The sequence below is a fragment of the Enhydra lutris genome, unplaced genomic scaffold, assembly GCF_002288905.1.
Source record: "Enhydra lutris kenyoni isolate GAN:26980312 unplaced genomic scaffold, ASM228890v2 scaffoldscaffold23, whole genome shotgun sequence".
NCBI lineage: Eukaryota > Metazoa > Chordata > Mammalia > Carnivora > Mustelidae > Enhydra > Enhydra lutris.
The window spans coordinates 10,230,668-10,247,978 of NW_019154107.1; positions in this window are offsets into that span (position 1 = coordinate 10,230,668).

Genomic DNA, 17,311 nt, shown 5'->3' on the forward strand with positions numbered 1-17,311 from the left:
CACTCCCTTCCCCTCAAAAACCCTCCATTTGTTTCTTGGAGTCCATAGTCACTCATGGCTCATCTCCCCCTCTGATTTCCCCCTCTTAATTTTTCCCTTCCTTCTAATGTCCTCCATGTTATTCCTTATGTTCCACAAATAAGTGAAACCATATGATAATTGTCTTTCTCTGCTTGACTTATTTCACTTAGCAATAATCCACTCCAGTTCCATCCATGTCAGTGCAAATGTTGGGTATTCACCCTTTCTGATGGCTGAGTAATATTCCCATTGTATATATGGACCACATCTTCTTTATCCATTCATCTGTTGAAGGGTGTCTCTGCTCTTTCCACTGTTTGGCTACTGTGGACATTGCTGCTATGAACATTGGAGTGCATGTGGCCCTTCTTTTCACTACAACTGTATCTTTGGGGTAAATAACCAGTAGTGCAATTGCTGAGTCATAGCGTTACGCTATTTTTAACATTTTGAGGAACCTCCACACTGTTTTACAAAGTGGCTGTACCAACTTGAATTCCCACCGACAGTGTAAGAGGGTTCCCCTTCCTCCACATCCTCTCTGACACTTGTTATTTCATGCCTTGTCAATTTTTGCTATTCTAACTGGTGTAAGGTGGTATCTCAGTGTGTGGTTTTTTTTTTTAGATTTTATTCATTTATTTGTCAGAGAGAGAGGGAGAGAGAGCGAGCACAGGCAGACAGAATGGCAGGCAGAGGCAGAGGGAGAAGCAGGCTCCCTGCCGAGCAAGGAGCCCCATGTGGGACTCGATCCCAGGACGCTGGGATCATGACCTGAGCCGAAGGCAGCTGCTTAACCAACTGAGCCACCCAGGCGTCCCCTCAGTGTGGTTTTGATTTGAATTTCCCTGATGGATAGTGAAATTGAACATTTTTTTAATGTGTCTGTTAGCCATTTTTATGTCTTCTTTGGATAAGTGTCTGTTCATGTCTTCTGCGCATTTTTTGACTTATTTGTTTTTTAGGTGCTGAGTTTGAGAAATTCTTTATAGATCTTGCATACCCGCCCTTTATCTGTAATCTCATTTACAAATATCTTCTCCCATTCTGTGGGTTGCCTCTTTGTTTTGTTGACTGTTTCCTTTGCTGTGCAGAAGCTTTTTATCTTGTTGTCCTTTGTTGTGCAGAAGCTTTTAATCCCCAAAAGTTCATTTTCGCTTTTGTTTCGCTTGCCTTTGGAGATGTGCCATGAAAGAACTTGCTGTGGCCTATGTCAAAGAGGTTACTGCCTATGTTCTTCTCTAGGATTTTGTTGGATTCCTGTGTCACACTGAGGTCTTATATCCATTTAGAGTTTATCTTTGTGTAAGCTGTAAGAGAATGGTAGAATTTTGTTCTTCTGTATATAGCTGTCCAATTTGCCCAGCACCATTTATTGAAGAGACCTTTTTCCATTGGATATTTTTTCCTGCTTTGTCAAAGATCAGTTGACCATAGAGTTGAGGGTCCATATCTGAGCTCTCTGTTCTGTTCCATTGTCTATTTGTCTGTTTTTGTGCCAGTACCATGCTGTCTTGGTGATCACAGCTTTGTAGTAGAACTTGGAATCAGGCAGTGTGATGCCCCAGCTTTGTTTTTCTTTTTTCAACATTTCCTTGGTGATTTGGGGTCTTTTCTGATTCCATACAAATTTTAGGATTTTTTTTTCCAGCACTTTGAAAAATGCCGTTGGTATTTTGATCTAGGGCCTGATGGAGTCCCTGGGGAATTTACCAAACATTAAAAGAAGAAATAATTACTATTCTCCTGAAGCTGTTTCAAAAAATAGAAACAGAAGGAATATCCAGACTCCTTCTGTGAGTCCAGCGTTACCTTGATCCCAAAACCAGGCAAAGACCCCATCAAAAAGGAGAATTACAGACCAATATCCCTGATGAATATGGATGCTAAAATTTTCAACAAGATCCTACCTAATAGGATCCAGTAGTACATTAAAAGGATAATCCATCATGACCAGGTGGGATTTATTCCTGTGAAGCAGGGGTGGTTCAACATCCACAAATCAATCAGTGTGGTAGAACACATTAATAAGAGAAGAGAAAGAACCATATGGTTCTCTCAATTGATGCAGAAAAAGCATCTAACAAAATATACCATCCTTTTCTGGTTAAAGCTTTTCAGAGTGTAGGGATAGAAAGAACATTCCTCAATTTCATAAAAATCATCTATGAAAAGCACACAGCGATTATCATTCTCAGTGTGGAAAAGCTGAGACCCTTTCCCTTAAGATCAAGAACATGACAAGGATGCGCATTCTTGCCACTGTTGTTCAAAATAGTACTAGAAGTCCTATCAAAAACAACAGACAACAAAAAGAAATAAAAGTTATTCAAATTGGCAAAGAAGAAATCGAACTGACTCTCTTCACAGATAACATGATACTTTATGTGGAAAACCAAAAGACTCCACCCCCAAATTACAAGAACTCATACAGCAATTCAGTAATGTGGCAGGATACAAAATCAATGTACAGAAATCAGGTGCTTTCCTACACACTAACAATGTTACTGTAGAAAGAGAAATTAAGGAATCAATTCCATTTACCACAGCACCAAAAACTGTAAGATACCTTGGAATAAACCTAACCAAAGAGGTAAAGGATCTATACTCTAGGAACTACAGAACACTCATGAAAGAAAAGAAGACACAAAAAGATGGAAAAACATTCCATGTTCATCGATCAGAAGAATAAACATTGTTAAAATGTCTATACTGCCCAGAGCAATCTATACTTTCAATGCCATCCCGATCAAAATAGAATTTTGTTCTGCTGAACTTATATAATAGGCGTGTGTGTGTGTGTGTGTGTAGAGTATTTTTAGTATGATTCTCTTAAAAGTTTCTGGTGTATTCATGATGAACTCTCAACATTGATTCTGAAATATATACAGAAAAGGTTCAAACAATAAAGACATGGGTTAAGAGAAAGGGAAGCAAGTTATAGAACTTTATTTACCATTATTTTAGCTCAAGTAATTTTAAGGCATATGTCTATGGATAAGTGGAAATAAAGCTTCTGCTAAATTTCAAGGGTCTGGGGATTAGCTGCACAGCACATTTTTTGTCTAAATAAATGTTTTTTAGAGGGCTTGAGTTATCTTTTATACCCATAAAGGAACTATGTACAAAGTAACTCCTAGCTACTCAGGGTCATTTCTCATAAAATTAATGAACTGGAATTAAAAGATAGGTGAATGTGTAAAAAAAAATTACTGTAGATGTCTAAAGTACCATTTACTAAAGCATGCTGCTGTTACATGTGTTAGGGGTCAATTGTGTGATTTTCATCCTGATGAACATTTTATGTTCCTTTTATTATTTCAGTGGTGACTATACTTGTTCCTAGATTGGATATTTAGTGAATCATTTATTAAGGATTTTTTTTATGACTTGAATCTTTGGTTTTTCTGAAAAGAATTATTGTACTTTAAATTTGTTTATATCTTTGGAGTTTAAAAAGCATGTTAATTAGTTGAGAATTAATTGTAGGAATTGCGATAGAGTCAAATTTTACTTATTTCTTTTATTCCATATCTTGCTTTGTGATAAAAAGTAAATGTTGGTGGCAAGAACAAGGAGATTAGAACATGAAAACACAAGATATTCAAAGCAGTATGTTGTTAAAACATGCCTTATTTGAGTTTCAGATGCTTTCTTCTTACAATGAAATTTTTGTCTGGCAACATGTATTGGAAGCTTCATACTTGAAAATTAGTGATTTGATTTCTCCACTGGATTTTTTCCATAGCCTATTAACTGGTCTGCTGGCTTTCCCTATTGATATTCTTCCTCCCTAGCTCTGTGACCTCATCACCTAACACTCCCTGTCTTGCTTCAGTCTTAGTAACCTCACCTCCTCCTCTGCCCCCAACAGCAATTTGTGATGTCTTTTGACTTCCTTCAAGAGGTGGAATTTAATTTCTTATATCCTGAATTATATCTGGCTTTGTGATTTGCTTGCATGAATAGAATGTGGTAAAAGTGGCATCACAGGGGCACCTGGATGGCTCAGTGGGTTAAGCCACTGCCTTCGGCTCAGGTCATGATCTCAGGGTCCTGGGATTGAGTCCCGCATTGGGCTCTCTGCTCAGTGGGGAGCCTGCTTCCCCCTGCCTCTCTGACTACTTGTGATCTCAATCTCTCTCTGTCAAATAAATAAATAAAATCTTTTAAAAAATGTTTTAAAAAGTGGCATCACACCTTTTCTAAACTTAGGCCTCAAGGGACCTTGAATGCTTGCACTTGTTCTCCTGGGAATCTGCCACCACCAGATGATGAGAGGCACGTGGCTCATTCACAGCAGCCAATAGCTAGCCTGCTGTGAGACATGAGTAAGGTCTTACTAATAGACCAACAAACTCACTGGTCTTCGGTATTATCACCTAGGTGTTGTGGGTATTCATGTCTTATTTTAAGACATGGTCAGTTCCTTCCTTTGTATTGGTAGAATTCCTCTAAGATGATATGAGGTTAATGGACTTCCATAGAGTTTTCTATGACTCTTCAGATCTCATGAGGAGGAATATTTAATTAAAAAATGGTATTTTCTCTAAAAAATTAACTTTCCCATAGACATTTTTCTTAGGAGTAAATGTTTTTGTATTTGAAAATGTAGCTTAAACTGCCTACAGTAAGGGAAGAGCATGTTACTTTTTAAAATTCATTTGACAGAGAGAGAGAGAGAGAGAGCACAAGAAAGGGGGAGGGGCTGAGCGAGAGGGAGAAGCAGACTCCCTGCTGAGCAGGGAGCCCAACGTGGAACTCGATCTTAGGACCCTAGGATCATGACCTGAGCAGAAGGCAGACCTTTAACTAAGTGAGCCACCCAGGCACCCAAGAACATGTTACTTGATTGAGATACAATATTTCCTTCAGAAAAGAGAGATGTAGTTATTCAAATTGTGTTAAGACATCATCCCAATTTGAGGGGACTTAGTATTGACCCTTTAATACTACAATGCTTGAAAAATGCTTTGATTCCCATTTTAAGATTATGTTTGTCTTGAGCAATTTTGAAAGTGAGGGCTAAGGAAGGATATAAAAAATATTCTGTTGATGTGTACACTATAGTCAAAATACCACAACCTTATAGAAGTCGTCTTAGACGAATTTAATTCTAAAGATGGCCAGGGTGGAAGTGGCAGTAACAGGTATTATTTGTAATGTTAAAAGTGCATTCCAGAAGTAAAGAAATAAGTCCATGCAGGAGGATAATGTGGAGTGTTGTATATTAGACATTTTCTCCCAGAGTTTATAGAGTTAGGGAATGGTCACACAAATATAAAATATGTATAATCTAAACTGAAGGTGCCATATTGAAATTGATAGGTATGTTTAGCCACTAAACATTATTTTTTCCTGAAATTTTTTCAGTATTACTTTTGGCATACCTGACCTTAATTATATGTAGTACAAGGATAAACATTTTTCAAAAACATCAATCTTTAAAAAATCTCCTCACATGATTTAAAACAATCCAGCTTTATCATATTAAAGGGAAATTATTCATCTCCACATCTCTTGGTTAAATCAACTTAGGATTTCACCAAAAGAACACAGGGTACCTTTGGTCCAATTAATATCTTTTAAAAATTGATTTTTTTTTATTTTTAAAACTAAAAATTGATTTTTTAAAAAACAGTTTTAGGTTTAGAACAAAATAGTGAGGAAGGTTATAGAGTTCTATACATCCCACTGCCCCCACAGGTGCATAGCCTCTCCCATTATCAGCATCACTTACCAGAGTGGTAAATTATTTTTTACCACAATTGATGATCCTACATAACACCTCAAACTCACCCAGAGTTCATAGTTTATATTGTGGCTCTCTGTTGGTTTTGTACATTCTGTGGGTTTGAGCAAATGTATGATGACATACATCTGTCATTATAGGATCATACAGATTACCTTCACTGCTATAAAAATCCTCTGTGTTCTGCTTATTCTTCTCCTCCCGCAAACCCTGGTAACCACTGATCTTTTATTATCTCTGAAGTTTTGTCCTCTCAAGAATGCCTTATAATTGGAATCATACAGTATGTAGACTATTCGTATTGGCTCTTTTCACTTAGTAACATGTATTTAAAATTTCTCCATGACTTTTCATGGCTTGATAGCCTATTTATTTTAGTGGTGAATAATACTCTTTTATCTGGATGTGCCAATTTATTAATATATCCACCTTTTGAGGGGTATCTTGGTTGCTTCCAAGTTCAGGCAGTTATGAATGAAACTATTATAAACATCAGTGTGTAGGTTTTTGTGTGGACATAAGTTTACAGCTTCTTTGGGTAAACATCATCCTGCATAATTGCTGGATTGTATGGTAAGAGTATATTTAGTTCTCTAAGAATCTGCAAAACTGTCTGCCAAAGTAGCTGTACCATTTTGTGTTCCTACCACCAGTGAATGAGAGTTGCTGCTGCTTCACATACTCTCCAGCATTTGGTATGTCAGTGTTCCAGATTTTGGCCATTCTAACAGGTGTGTAGTGGTATTTTGTTGTTTTAATTTACATTTCCTTGATGACATATGATGTGGAGCATCTTTTCATATGCTTATTTGTCATCTCTATATCTTCATCGTTGAGGTTTATTAATGTACTTCTTATGTTTAAATCACTGATTCTCATGAATCTAATGGCAGCTTCTTGAAACATCTACCAAATGCTTAAATTTCATATCAAAACAGCAATTTTTTTTACTATAGGATATTATCTGAACAGTAAAAGATCATATGTGAGATATACATAAGTCACACTTAGGCATATTTATATTACATATTCATATATTAGAGTTTTATGAGGATAAAGGAAGATTTTATTACTAGTCATAAAAATCTTATAACATTTGGAAGTAACTTCAAAAAGCATCTTGTTAAAATCACCACTTAGTTTATGATCTTACTTTGTAATATTTTATTTTAAGGGATCATTTCATCTAAAATTCCTTTGAGACTGTCTTTGGAATGCTTCTTCTCATGATTTCCAGATAATCTATATTCTGCTAAGCACTAGGGCTCACTCCTTGCATGTCTTGCTTATGTGTGTATACTCGCTATGTTGGGGACCTTTCAAATGCCATGGCTTTAAATACAACCTATATTCTTAAGATTCCCCAATTTTCATCACCACCTTGGATCTCTTCCCAGAAGTCCAGACTCATATATCCATCTGTCTAGTCTACATCTTTATTTGTGGTCTAAATAAGCCTATAACACTTAGCCAACTCCTAAAACATTCCTTATCTTCCCTTCCACACACCAGACCCTTCCTATTCTTCCTCAGTGGTAACTTCATGCCTCTAGGTGGTCAGGCCAACGCCTTGGATTCCTCTTGACTCCTCTTTATCATATGCTTCACAGCACTGGCGAATTCTCTCAGTTTTGTCTTAAAACTTAGACCCAGAATTTGACCACTTCTCAGCTCATCTGCTGCTATGTCTTGGTCCAGACTCCCTCTTCTCTCACCTTTTGCATTTCAGTAGTCTTCTAACAATTTTTCCTGCTCACTGTTACCCACTTGTCATTTTTTCTCATCATGGCAGCCAGTATGATTCTATGAAATACAAATTACATGATACCTTTCTCTGCTCAATATCTACTCATGATGGTCTCTGTCATCTCCCTATTTTTAAAACCCCAAGTCTCTACAGTTGTTTACAATAGTACAGTCATGTGGCTCTTCCTTGCTATTGTTTGTCTCCTGGTGCTTCCTTCTTGCTTGTTCCATTCCAAGGCACAATTCCCTTCTATAGACCAGACTCTCTTCCTCCCATGTCAGCACCTGCACTAGCTTTTCCCTTTGTCTGAGATGGTTTTTCTCCACTTAGCCTCATGGCTTACCTACTCCCGCTAACCCTCCCTACCCTGTCACCTCCTTCAGACATTGGCTCGTATTATCACTGCTTAGTCAGACCTTCTCTGGATACCTATATAAAATTGCAAACTACCTCCCTTAGCTCTTACCACCACTGATATACATTACATAATTTATTTTCTAATTGTCTTTCTTCCTTCACTTAATATGTAAGCTTCATGAGGGGGTAGGCTTTTACCTGTTTTGTTCAATATCCCCAGTGCCTAGAAGAGTGCCTTGCTTAATAAATGTTGATTGCTAGAATAAATTATTTCTAATACATTTTTAAATACTAGGCAAATATTTAATGTATAATCTTTTCTCAAGTGTGTACTTTTTTTTTAAATTTTTTAAATTTATTTTCAGCTTAACAGTATTCATTTTTTTGCACCACACCCAGTGGTCCATGCAATCTGTGCCCTCTCCAATACCCACCACCTGGTTCCCCCAACCTCCCACCGCCCCCTTCAAAACCCTCAGATTGTTTTTCAGAGTCCATAGTCTCTCATGGTTCACCTCCCCTTCCAATTTCCCTCAACTCCCTTCTCCTCTCTAACTCCCCTTGTCCTCCATGCTATTTGTTATGCTCCACAAATAAGTGAAACCATATGATAATTGACTCTCTCTGCTTGACTTATTTCACTCAGCATAATCTCTTCCAGTCCCATCCATGTTGCTACAAAAGTTGGGTATTTATCCTTTCTGATGGAGGCATAAGTGTATACTTTTGCAGTAGAGAAAGCAATCAGTAGGTTCTTTGTTTTTAATTTGAGTTTTCTTATTTAACAGATTCATCTATTTTTTTTTCCTTCACCGAAACTGTTTACTAAAAAACATCCACTGTGCCTAGCCAAAAGCCAACCTTACTTAACAGTATTGGTGCATAATCATGGCTTCTTGGGATGCTTCTGGACTTAACTAATTGCAAATTAGTTCTGAATTAGAGACCACTACTAGATGAGATGGTATTAAGATAAAGAATTTACTGCTCAATCTGAAATAATTAGAAAGACACAAACAAGAAAAGGAGACTATTTTCAGAGGGCCAGGTCTTGTTTTCATAACTGCTTCTATAATCCTGTCATTAAAATAGTCATATTTCCTCAAATTGGACTTTGAGATGCAAAGTGAGCAGTCAAATAGTTCTGTTAACTTGACCTAATTTTCAGAGATGGTGTTGTATGTGCTTTCATTCTGAGTCTGTAAGCCTTTAGACTTTTTTTTTTTCAGTCCCAAGTTAATGGTATTGTAGTAAAGCTCAGAGCTTTACTGTCCTAGGGTGGAGGAGAAAAAGGTACCTCCCCTAAAAACAACCCAGAAAACTATAGTCAAAGTTAGAATGTTTAAAAAAGAATCTATTTCTTCTGGAAAGGAAAAAAAAAAAATCACCATTGTTCTGCCGGCTGGGAATGTTGGAAGTGTCTCAAAGAAACACAATTGGACTAATTATATTTTCATCTTTCTATACCCATTCAAGTCTGAGAACATGCACTTCACTGACGTTTTACATTCTTCTGGATTATATGAGAAGTTGTAAGACTATCAAGATGACTTAGATGGTTTTCTAGAGATAACATGTAATCTTTACTATGAACTTCTGTGGGTCTGATGTTCTTTCTCTCAGAAAAATCATATGAAGGAGAAAATTCAAATGGACCCGGTACCAAGTTTTAGATTTCTAAAATTCTGATTTAAAAAAATATTTTACTACATTAAAGTGACCTTTAAAAATATGATAAACATGAATATAAGACTCTTACTTCACAGTTTGGCCAGTTTCTCTGACCAGTTTCTCTAACCAAAGGATTTAGGTTGTTCAGACTTCACCTATAATTTTAGTGCCACAAAATAGAAAGATACTTGAATAATACCTACATAACAAAATGGTGGTGATACTAAATTATACTTTTATTCTTACAAAATCTTCTGTTCCAAGTATATGTGCCCTGTGATCCAGGATTTTCAACTGAGGCAATGTTCACCCAGAAGTAGTAGGTACTTTCCTTCTCAAAAATGTCGATAGCAGTGCAATTTATAGTTGTTTAAAAGTGGAAACTTTCCAAATGACTCTATGGTTATCATCATACAGCAGTAAGAGTATCGTATCTAGCATTAAGAATAGTCTGTTGTTAAATGCAACACTATAGGAGAATGCCAAAAGTAAAATGTTAAGCAAAAGTTGATAGACTCAGAAGACCATATATGATGTGATTCCATTTAGGTAAAGTACAAAAGAAGGGAATATGAATCTGTTGGGTGTTAGAGGTCAAGAGATAGTCATTACCTTTGGGGGTTAGTGATTAGAAAGAGGATGAGGATTGCTCTTGGTGCTGCTTATATAAGGCACATTTACTTAATGAAAATTCATAGAGTTCTGTACTTATGATTACTTTTCTGTATATATGATTGACTTCAATAAAGTGTTTACTTAAGAAAAACAGTCTTCCGGGTGTTGAGTTTGAGAAGTTCTTTACAGATCTTGGACAGCAGCCCTTTATCTGTAATGTTATTTGCAAATATCCTCTCCCATTCCATGGGTTGCCTCTTTGTTTTGTTGACTGTTCCCTTTGCCATGCAGAAGCCTTTTATCTTGATGAAGTCCCAAAAGCTCATTACTGCTTTTGTTTCCCTTGCCATTGGAGATGCATCATGAAAGAAGTTTCTGTGGCTGAGGTCAAAGAGGTTACTTGCCTGTGTTCTCCTTTAGGGTTTCGATGGGTTCCTGTCTCACAGTGAGGTCTTTCATTCATTTAGAGTTTATCTTTGTGTATGGTGTAAGAGAATGCTCCAGTTTCATTCTTCCGTATATTGTTGTCCAATTTCCCCAGCACCATTTTTCGAAGAGACTGTCTTTTCCCTGTGGTGATGGGTATTAAGGAAGGCATGTGTTGTAATGATCATTGGATATTATACACAAATAATGAATCATGGAACGCTACATCAAAAAGTAATGATCTTCTGTATGGTGACTAACATAATTAAAAAAATAAAAGGAAAAAAAACAGTCTTCTCTTCCAGGTTCCCAGAGGTGGTGACAAATGAGTAGTTAGCATGTTCTGAAAAACTAATTCAGTGGTCTTTGCACATGGCTTTATAATTCTGCCATTTGTCTGTAGCTAGTTTATGTTGTTTTCAGAAGGTGGAAAATAGGACATGGGAAAAAGAAATCCCTTTCCCATGTGTAGTAGATTCCTTTGGTTGCTAAGTTTGGCCTAAAACAACAGAAATGTGTTATTTTATAGTTCTGGAGACCAGAAGTTTTGAAATCAGTATCAGTGGGTTGAAATCAAGATGTCAGCAGGGTCATGCTTTCTTTGAAGTCTCCAGTGGGGAATCCCATTCACTGACTCTTCCAGCTTATAGTGGCTGCTGGCATTTCTTGGCTTGTAGGCACATCATTTCAACCTCAGTGTCATCATCTTCAGACCTCTCTGGGTTGCACCTTCTTTTCCGTGTCATATCTCTAACTGCTTCCCACTTAAAAGGATCCATGTTACTGCATTTCATGCCCACCTGGATAATCTTCCCATTTCAGTGTTCTCAGCTTTAAGCCATACACAAAGATTCTTTTATTTCGTATAAGGTAATATTTGCAGGTTTTAAGGATTAGGATGAAGATCTCTTTTCTGCAGGCATTTTTCAACTTCCCACACTATGGGATACTCAACAGGAAGTAAATGAGATAACATTGTTCACCAACTGCTGCTGTTTGGGTACACTTGATACAACAACTTGCAGGTGTAGAAAATTATTTTCTAGGATTACCTCAATCTTTATAAAGCTCCCATTTATAATTCTAACCAAAAGATTGGAATTGTATAGCTACAGAGACTTTAGAAATCACATGATGCAGATACTTTCAGTCCTTACAATTTTTCTTCAGTCGAGATCTTTTATGAAACACAAATATTAAACCGCAGGCAGCACTGCCCCACCATCTCAGTTTCTTTTTCTTTTCAGAGTGGTCGCATGAGGATATCCTTGGAAATTTCTTGGGCTCTGTGGAGCTGTTTGAAAAATTCAGCTATTCTAATCTCCTTATTTTACTGAGAGCTGGCAAATAGCATTCATGGTATCACAGTTCTTTTTCCAAAGATCATTCAGAAAATTTGGGAATAAATCCTTTATCTCCAATATTCTTTGCATTAAACTACCTTCAGATGCCTCTAAATGGAAGACACCAAGTGGTTACCACACTTATATCAGAGAGGCCCCTTAAACCTTTGACCCAGATTTCTGGATATCACAGAAAACACACAGAATGACATAAGGTGGAAAAACATGTGAACAGTTTTCTAAACTTTCAGTACCAGTATCAGGGCATGTTATTTACCTACTATTAGTAGGTAGGTTATTACCTACTATTACCTACTATTATTTACCTACTATTATTATGTTATTACCTACTATTGTGAGAGCTACTTTCTGTGCACTAAGGAAAAAGGATGTCTCAGAGCAGCTAGTATTCATGCAAACAGCCCATATATTTGAGTTTACACTAGTATACATGGATGTCATCAACTCAAGCCAGCCATTTGACAACTTGCAATGTCAGAGCAAATTGGAACTCTGCTATTATACATAGCTGAGTATATAGGTAACTTTCTTGCTCATGTTTGTCCCTTGTTGCAAAACTCATGACACAGTGATACACACATTTTATATTCTATATGTTAATCCCATACAGTTCCATCTACTTTGTCCTTTGTCCTGTGAAACTTTGTTTTCATTATCTGAGCAGTTCCACTGATAAGCTCTACTGTTTTTTTTTAAGATTTTATTTATCCATTTGAGAGAGTGAGAGAAAGCGTGAGAGGGGAGAAGGTTAGAGGGAGAAGCAGACTCCCCGTGGAGCTGGGAGCCTGAAGCGGGACTGGATCCCTGGACTCTGGGATCATGACCTGAGCCAAAGGCAGTTGCTTAACCAGCTGAGCCACCCAGGTGCCCCAGTTCTGCTGGTTTTATTCAGTTGATACCACTACTCTCTTGTCAGACAAAGATCTGAAAAGTAATGCGTGTTTACATGTATTAAAAGCAGTTAATGTCAATAAACAAAGAACACATTTGAAGGGATTAATGAGGATGATTTTCTCTTTTTATGGTTAATTGAAATATTTTGTTTATTCTAACTGTACTTTCTACAGTATTTGTTATTTATCTATAGGAGAAATGTGTTTGATTTTGTACAGGGTAAATCACTCATGATTATTTACACAGTTGAAGCTCAGACTTTTATTAAAATGGTTAGTAGCATTAAAGCATAGTAACTGAATGCACTGTGATTGTCGTGGAAATGCCCTCTCACATTTCCTAGAATGGGGGGTGTAACTGACTGCTGGCTTCTGATTCTGCACTCTGTTCATAGTGCTGAGGCCATGCCGCAGAAGAGCTTATCTCAGTCGGTGACTGAGTGTAGCAGGGGAGCACCATTCTTGCAATATGTGTGATTCCTCTTATGTAACTTTGGCTCAAGAACGCCCTGGTCAGTTTGGCTGAAACCTTCTTAGATTGTACTACCATACAAAGCTTCTTTGCTCACTCACTTCCGCCTCTCCTTCAGAGTGGTCAGACATGCATCACAGTGGGATAGCTCTTCCAACCTCCTCCAGCTTTTTCTTTCACCTCCTACCACCCCAAGAACTCTTTTTTCAGTTTTTTAAATTTTTATTTTTTAAAAGATTTTATTTATTTATTTGAGAGAGAAAGAGAGTGATAACAAGTAGAAAGAGGGAGAAGGGCAGACAGACTCTACAATGAGTGCAGAGCCCAGCCTGGGGCTCAATCCCAGGACTCTGAGATCATGACCCAAGCTGAAATCAAGAGTCAGAGGCTTAACTGGCTTAACTGACTGAGCCACCCAGGTGGCCCCCTCTCTTTTTAAAGATTTTATTTATTAGAGAGAAAGAGAGAAAAAGAGAAAGAACAAGCAGAGGGAGGGGTAGGACACCACCCTAAGAACTTTTTTCCTTGTCTAATTCCATCTTTATGTCTGCTTCCAGTTCAGGAGGAGGACCACATACAAAAAAAAGATTGTTTTTCCCAAATGGTTAAATATTTAGGCCCCTTTATTCATATTTGGTTTCATGCTTTATAGCCTGATCTTTTATCATAGATTTACATACCCCTATACTTTTTTAGGAAGCTGTTAGATGAACTTGAATATTGTCTTAATTTATTTTGTTGAATTTAGTACGCCTTTCCCTTCAATTTGAACTCTGACTACCAATATAGAGAAGTATAGTTTCTCCTGCAACTGCCAGTCAAAGGAGTTTTGTTTACCCTATTTGGCAAATCAAGATGACTTGGTGACTCTTTGCCAGGTCTCCTGTGATGCTGATTTGTTGGGAAACACTTTTGCACACTACTAGACCCTATTAAGCAATTTTGTAATGGAGGCTTGAGTTAACAATTTGCCCTTGCCTAGAAGAGTCTTGACACCCTGCTATTTAGGATGAGCATGTTGGTCCTTTGTTTTGTTGTGTCTTTCCAGGATTAGGGCAGTGGGAGATTTACCATAACACTGCATCTGATTTGGCATGTGTCATTGAGATGGGGGCTCAGGGAGGTGGTTGTTATTAACCATTCAACTGCCTACTTATTTTGCAAAAATGAAATTTTACTGGTGGATGGCCACCTAGATCAGTTATGGTGAAGAATTAATATTAATTTGTAGGCCCTTAATACCAGTACAGATTATTTGAGTGCTTTGGATGTCAAGCATTATATAAATCTTGGTGAAGATTCCTCCCTCATTAAAGTGCTATCTGCATATAAAAACACTTTTATTAAAAACATATGAGAATGCTGATTGTATAAGGTGAACTTTAAATCTGCAGAATCTCCGAGAATAAAATAATACAGTACTTGCCATCCAAGGAGCAGCTGAAGGTCAAGCTATGAGGTGCATTAGTTCTTTCAACATTAAATCTTGTAAAAATGGTACTTTATTCTTATTAAGTAGATGTTCTGAAAAGGCTCATTAACTCTGGTGACCACAAAGTGGCACATCAATTATAAATTTGTTTTATGTAAATGAGATCCCCAAGTGATGTGTTATCATTGTATTGCTTTTTACCTATGATCAAAATAGCTAATGCTATGATTTGACAGTATCTTTGTTAATTTCTCAGACAAAATCTAGGAATAGCTGAGCAATTCACATCTCATGTATTGAAGACAAATTGCCTCAATGAAAATTCTGTTATAGCTTAAGAAAATTATCTTCCTGAATCTTACACACTGAAGTTGCTAAGAATATAGTTATCTAACAACACCTGCTTAAAATTGCAACAGGAGATATTGTGAACCTTTGTTCTACTCAGTTGCCACATAGGATCTTTGGAATTGCAACAAGTACCTTGGAGCAAAGAACAGGAACACACCAAGATTTCAGGAAAGCACTTAGTAAAACCTTAAATGAAGCTAAATTTACAAAGTAAATGATACTAGACTTTTAGAACACACACACATTTTAAAACAGACAACTATGGCAAGCATGTTATACAAATGAAGCTAATAAGATGGTATGATACAAAGTATTTATGAACACTTAAAATATTTTATCCCTGAGAACAAGCCAGCCCATTAAGTGTGGGGTTAAATTGCCAAATACTAGTTTCTGATATTTGCATTACATTACCTAAAATTGAAGGAACAGGAAAGATTTCTGTTTGAAAGTGGATAGTTGGTGGTCTTGCATTAGCCTTGATTCGCCCCCATATCAACCCTCATAGCTTGATGTTGTCAACATTCAGGACCAAAACTATTTAGTATGATTAAGTTGGCAAAGCTTGCGTTTTATTGTTTTACCCACTCCACATTTTCTTGGTACTGATTTTTCCACTCTCTTAATCTTTATACATAAGCATAATTCACATGCATAAATAAAAGTCAGTATGTTACTTTCCCAGAGATACATTTATGTGAGGTCTCATGTAAGATATTGAAGGAACGAAAGACAGTTTCTTGTTGTTGGACTGGCAGTCAACAAAAACCACAGAGAGGGTGAAGTATGACTGAAGCTATATAGGGTATAATGGTTAGGTATGCAGAGTTGGTCCCTGACTGCTTGACTTTACATCTTGCCTCTATGATTTGGGGCAACTTCCTTAATCTCTCTGTGCTTCCCTTTCTTAACTTGTAAAAAGGAGACAATGGCAACACCTCCTCACAGGGTTTCTGTGAGAATTCAGTGCATTGATGTTTGAATAACATTTAGCAAAGTACATCTAGTATGCTGAGAACTCAACTATTATTATGGGGTGCTGAATATTCTGATATATATAGATATAAATACATGTCAATCAGAACAGTGCTTGGCACATAGGAAGTGCTCAATAAATAATAGCTACTGCTAAAAATAGGAGGCAGGGTATGAGTCCAGGTTTTTTAAGTCTCTGAGTTATTACAGTTTGGGGAGGGGGTGCTTTAGAAAAAAGAAAACAAAATTATGAATGCAAAGTGCTTACAACAACTTCAGTGTTCTTGCATAAAATAAATTATGAATGTAAATGCTTGCAATTTCCATGAGAAGGACTCATGCTAGTGGGAGTACCCTGAAATTTGTTATTGGCTTCCCAATAAATCTATATTTGAGAAGAGGAACTTTGCCAACCCTGTTGAAATTATCCACCTTGACTCTGAATGAATGTATGGAGGTCCCGAGGAGTAGGGCCACAGTTAATAAGCAAATATTTGGGACCAAATTATTATACCTTTATACACAGCTCTCCAACTCCTACACAAATACACACACACACACACACACACACACATACACACGAGTGTACACATAAGCATTCACACACATAACATATACATGTGGGCCCCTAGCAAAAGTATGTTGTTAAAATAAAGATTTTCATGGGGTGCCTGGGTGGCTAAGTCATTAAGTGACTGCCTTCAGCTCAGGTCATGATCCTGTGGTCCTGGGGCTGAACCCCGATTCTGGCTCCCTGCTCAGTGGAAGCCACTCCCACTTCTCCCACTCCCCCACCTTGTGTTCCCTCTCTCGCCATCTCTTTCTCTCTCTGTCAAATAAATAAATAAATAAATATTAAAAAAAAGCTCTCAGGAAATGTTTACTAAATAAGGGCAGCTATTATGTTTGTTAGCCTGTAAGCAGTGTCAGGAAATAAAGTAGGACTGTAGAGGTAACCTAGATGAGGAAAGTAAAGAGTAAAATTAGAAAAAAAAAAAAAGGCTGAAACGAATGATTTACTTTTCATCCAGGAATCATTTATCAACTAACTACTAAAAATACTAAATGCTAGAGATAAAGAGATAAGATAAGGTAGCTACCCTCTGGGAGTTTACTGTTTAGAAAGAATTAGAAGATCTATAAATACGAAAGTTTCGAAGTATAGTAGGGTCTGACATGGAAATTCTGTAAGGTGGTGGTGTTTAAGTTTACTGATTATGGCAATGAGGAAAGTT